This window comes from Mesocricetus auratus, unplaced genomic scaffold (assembly GCF_017639785.1).
Source record: "Mesocricetus auratus isolate SY011 unplaced genomic scaffold, BCM_Maur_2.0 Super-Scaffold_100013, whole genome shotgun sequence".
In the NCBI taxonomy this organism is placed as follows: domain Eukaryota; kingdom Metazoa; phylum Chordata; class Mammalia; order Rodentia; family Cricetidae; genus Mesocricetus; species Mesocricetus auratus.
Genome location: NW_024429196.1, coordinates 71,490,592 through 71,496,424, shown reverse-complemented (window position 1 = coordinate 71,496,424; position 5,833 = coordinate 71,490,592).

Sequence of the window (5,833 nt, the reverse complement as noted above, 5' to 3'; positions counted from 1 at the left end):
AGTTCATGTTGTGCCCAAATTTTGAAACCCCCAAATCACCGAGAGACCCATTTCATCGCAAAAGCAGAATCTTTTATTGTTGTTTAACCCCCCATAGCTTGGGTCCTTTATCCATTCATCGAGGTAGATGCTTGGAGAAGGACCTTAAGAAACCACGGGGTGGGGAATATATTGGGTAGAGCAGGGGGAGTGTCTAGGGTTATGCAACAGTCTCAGAATTGGTGTGCTTCCGGGCTTGGGCGACCTGTCCTGTGTTGATTGGTCAACTGGTTGTGATGGTCCATAGGCCTTGCATGTAAAGCACAGCCCTGCCAGCTAACTTCTGATTGGTTCCTTGCCGAGAGGAAGGTATCTGACCACCTAGTGACCAGAACAGGAGGGGCAAGGTCAGGCAAGCACTTGTTAGCCTGTCATGATTGCTAAAGCAGGGGCTGGTCCCTTTATTCATCGAAATTATTATTGTATATACTATTTTTGAAGTTTTATTGTATGCAAAATTTGTAATCACTTAGAGCCATTTACCTTAATTTTTAAAATTTTGAACAATTTTAAATTTAAGTATATTTTGATTATGTGCTTCCTCTCCCCTGTCCTTCCAGCTCCTGTCCTCCTCCCTCCCCACTTTAATTCATCCTCAAAAAACAAAACTCAATACAACAACCAAATCCCCCCAAGCCAAGAAAACAAACAAACTAAAAGCACACCCAAAAAGAAAAAACAACAATAAACAAACAAACAGAGAAACAACCCACCAAATTGTAGTTGGTCAACTACTCCTGAGCATGAGGCCAGTCCTGGAATGGTTGATATAATCCTGTATACTCTGTTGGAGAAAACTTATTATTCCTTTCCCAGCAGGTATAAGTAACATCCAATTGTTAGCCTTTATCCTAGTGACTAGGTTTTCATTCATTCAGTCATTTTTTTTTAGAATTATAAAAAAGATTTTAAAACAGCCTCTATTCATATGGCAGAGGTCCTTAAAGAGGAAATGAATAAATCCCTTAAAGAAATCTATGAAAATACAAACAGTGGAAATAAGTAAATAAAACCATTCAAGACCTGAAAGTGGAAATATAGTCAATAATGAAAATCCAAACTGAGGGAAATCTGGAAAGAAAAATATTGAAACTGGAGCAGGAACCACAGAGGCAAGCTTCACCAACAGAATACAAGAGATAGAAGAGAGAATTCTAGGCAAAGAAAACATGATAAAAGAAATAGATTCTGTAGCAAAAAAAAAAAAAAAAAAACAAACCAACCAAACAAACAAACAAAAACAAAACAAAACAAAAAATGTTAAATCTAAAAGACTCCTGGCACAAAATTCTAGGAAATCTAGGATACTCTAAAAAGTTCAAGTCTAAGAATAATAGGAATAGAGGAAGAAGAAACAGGTCAACTACACAGAAATTATTTTCAACAAAATCATAGAAGAAGCTTGATGGGGGAAGTCCTTCTAAAGGCAGCTGGCGGGAAAGAATACATGATACAAATGGCGCCCGGACTTAGGGCACAAATTTTCACTTAGCAAAAGCTTAAAAAGGGATTTTTAAAACAGAAGAACAGAGAGAAGCATGGCTTCTTGGTAGCAGCATTTTTCTCAGGTGGGCTCTGTTTTGTTAGAGACCAGCAGAGATTCACGTGGCTCCCTTAAGGGAATCTTCCTGACTCAGCATAAGTGGCAAAAAACCCGCAGGGCTCTTTTAAGAGGCCCCACAACCGAACAAGAATGGTGTATATGAGCAGCTGGCAGTGGCCGTGACCACATCTCCAAGCAGGCACCATGCTGCTTGATGGTGACATAGGCTAAGGCAGTGAGCACAGCTTCCAGAGCTGGCGGAAAACTTACGCCTGTCGTGTTGGAAAGCCAATGCCTAAAACAGCCACAGCTTTAATTCTAGCAATGCTGTTTAGCAGATAAAAGACACATAGCCAGAAAAACATAAAGATTTACAGGAAAGACAGATTCAGATGAAGAAAAACCTTTAAAGGTTTGTTTGCAATGTACTTAAGAGAGAATAGAAAAAGGAAAAAAGTAGCTGTGCAGTGGTTTGGTTGTGGCACACGCCTTTAATCCCAGCACTGGGGAGGCAGAGGCAGGCAGATCTCTGTGAGTTCAAAGCCAGCCTGGTCTACAGAGTAAGTTCAAGGGCAGCCAAAGTTACACAGAGAAACCCTGTCTCATAAAAAGAAAAAAAAAGTAAAAGAAATAGAGTAATAATACTAAATAGATAATAAAAAAGCCACATAAAGATGGAAAATACAGTCTGAATACTGTATGCTGTTGTGTTGTCTTTGAATTGTTCAGTTGCTAAGGAAGGAGCAGCAACTGCTGACATATACTTGGTTATAAATGCTGCTGAATCAATCCAACCTATATATTTTGAAAGTTCTTTGACTTCTAAATTTAAGTATAAGTAAATTAAGTATAAGGATATGTTACTTTGGAAAAGAGATTTTATTTTTGTTTCCACAGAAAATGAAAAGTTGTGGATTCCTTCTAGACTAATATGGTTTGATGAAGCAAGACCCCCTGAAGCAGTGGCCCAGGTGATCCAGCATTCAGAACAGCTGGGATAAGGCAGCTTTGCAGACCACTATAGCCAGGATTTCTGGGTCTTCTTAGGATCTCCATGGTTACAGTGCTCCCAAACAGCAGGAAGCAGTTTGGAGAGAATGATGCCCACATTCCCAAATATTGTTTATAAATGTTTGTTTTCATTTAAATGGGGTGGGTTAGAAATGATAATGATCACAGTCAAGCCGGGCGTTGGTGGCGCACGCCTTTAATCCCAGGACTTGGGAGGCAGAGGCAGGTGGATCTCTGTAAGTTCGAGACCAGCCTGGACTACCAAGGGAGTTCCAGGACAGCCTCCAAAGTCACAGAGAAACCCTGTCTCGAAAAAAACCCAAAAAAAAAAAAAAAAAAAAAGATCACAGTCAACCTCTTTTTAAAGGAAACAAGGGGATTAGGATATAGAAATGAGTACTTTGTATTGGGATGGATTTTCATTTGCTGATACAAATTTAAGGCCAATTTTGTTATATGTATATTTCTCTTCTTGTTTAGCTATTGTGTTTATACAGCTCTTTTAAAAATAATTAAATAAGATGATAGTCACCTGAAATAGTCAAACTTATAGTTATATTAGATTTTCTAGATATAAAGAGATATTTCAAATGGATATTCTTCAAATCTTTCAAAGACCTTCAGAATATGACATTTAAAAAGGTTTAGGGTTAGGCTGGGCGGTGGTGGCACACGCCTTTAATCTCAGCACTGGGGAGGCAGAGGCAGGCGGATCTCTGTGAGTTCAAGACCAGCCTGGACTACCAAGCTAGTTCCAGGACAGCCTCCAAAGCCACAGAGAAACCCTGTCTCGAAAAACCAAAAAAAAAAAAAAGGTTTAGGGTTTTTCATGACATACACAACTACTCCTGACACACCAATTGCGTCTGAGAGGAAGATGGGCATTGAAGAAACTCGTTATGGAGTTTGCTTTAAGCATGGCAAGATTAGCCATTTGGGCAAGAAACTGCTCTTGCCTGGACTGCTTGACTGTTGCTGTATAGACTGGACATGCAGGACTCACAGGAAAGTGACTGCTAAACTTGCAAAACAAGATGGACAGTCCTGAAGGGTTCCTGCTTCATGGAAGAGTCTGCCAGACATTCTGTAGGACACAAAAAAATAGCCGACAAACTGCCAAGGCAGGCAGACAGTTTAACATTTCCTGCTTTGCTGAGAAGTCTGCCAGACACACTGTGGCCTATGGGCTGAAGATGGATGCCCCAGTGTTACAGAGGAACTTCGGGTGACTGTCCAGGTAGCAAGATGTCTCTTTGATGGAGTTGAAGACAGTTATAATTATGGTTTTCCTTAGTTATGATAAAAGATAAGTTACATATAAGACTTTAGTCTCAGCTGGGCATTGGTGGCACATGTCTTTAATCCCAGCACTCGGGAGGCAGAGGCAGGCAGATCTCTGTGAGTTTGAGGCCAGCCTGGTCTACTCAGCGAGTTCCAGGACAGCCTCCAAAGCCACAGAGAAACCCTGTCTCGAAAAAAAGACTTTAGACTCACAAAGATAGGATAGATGATACTTTCTTTAAATTTTGCTAAATGTTAATGGACTAAATATTGTATTTAACTGCCTTGTTATATATTTACTATGGTAAAGTTAAAACAGAGGAGATGATGGGGGAAGTCCTTTTATGTATATGTTGTCCTATTGGTTGATAAGTAAAGCACTGTTGGCCAACAGGGAAGCAAGATAGGTGGGTCTAGGAGTGGAGGAGGATTCTGGGAAATGTAGTCAAGAGTAGGAGTTGCCATATGATCCTAGGAAGAGAGGAGGCATGAGGCTGCATCCTCAGTAAGACAAGACCTTACAAAAATACATATTAGTAATCATGGGTTAATAATTAAGTTAGAGCTAGCCATTAAGAAACCACAGAAAATGGCCAACAGCTTTATAAATAATATAGCATTCTGCGTGTTCATTTGAGACTGACGTGGCTCTGGGACCAGGCTGGTGGGAAGAATACACGTTCAGAAGCTGTGTGGTAGTGGTGATGCACGCCTTTGATCCCAGCACTCAGGAGGCAGAGACAGGCAGATCTCTATGGTTCAAGGCCAGCCTGGTCTACAGAGCAAGTTCCAGGACAGCCAGGGCTACAGAGAAAAACCATGTCTCAAAAACCTAAGAAATCATAGAAGTAACTTACTCTAGCCTAAAAAAGGAGATGCCTATCAAAGTATAAGAAGCATGCAGAACACAAAATAGACTGGACCAGAAAAGAAAGGCCCTTTGGCACATAATAGTCAAAATACTAAACCTCTAGAACAAAGAAAAACATTAAAAGCTGTAAGTGGAAAAGATCAAGTACCACATGAAATCATACCTATTAGAATTGTATCTGATTTCTCAATGGAGATTCTAAAAGCTGGACGGGCCTGGACAGATGTCATGCAGATTCTGAGACCACAAATCCCAGCCCAGACTACTTATTATTCCCAACAAAACTTTCAATCACCATAGATATAGAAAATTAGACATTCTGTAATTAAACTAAAGTTAAGCAATGTCTATCTACAAATCCAGCCTTTCAGAAAGTGCTACAAGGTAAATGCCAGCCTAAAGAGGTTAACTACATCCAACTACATCCACACCAGCAAAGTAAAAAAAAAAAAAAGGGGGAGGGATAGTACACCCCCACTGACAACAAAAATGACAGGAATAAACACTCATTGGTCATTGATATTGCTCAACAGCAACAGTCAGACTAACAGAATAGATGTGAATACAGGATCCCTCCTTCTATCCATTAAACACACCTTAACATCAAGGACAGACATCACCTCAGGTTAAAGTGTTGAAAAAATAGATTCCAAGCAAATGGACCTAAGAAGCATTTGTGTCGCCATTTTAATAGTACAAAATGGATTTCAAACCAAAACTGATCAGAAGAGATAGGGAAGGAAAGAAAAATCCACCAAGAGGCCATTGCAGTTACTAACATCTACATTTGTAAAATAAATACTTCTGCAGCTTAGGTCACATATTGACCCCTACACAATGGTAGTGGGAAATATCAATACCCCACTCTCACCAACAGACAGGCCATCCAGACAAAAAGTAAGCAGAGCAATGCTGGAGATAACTGACATTATAAACCAAATGAACTCAATAGATATTTATAGAGCTAGTTTCTCAGTGAACTCAGACAACATATGACAAGCCAGCGTAATATACATATAATTATCAATACACTTAGTCAATGTTGCTGCAGTGACTTCTCTTGAATATGGTTTCCTTCTAACTTCAAG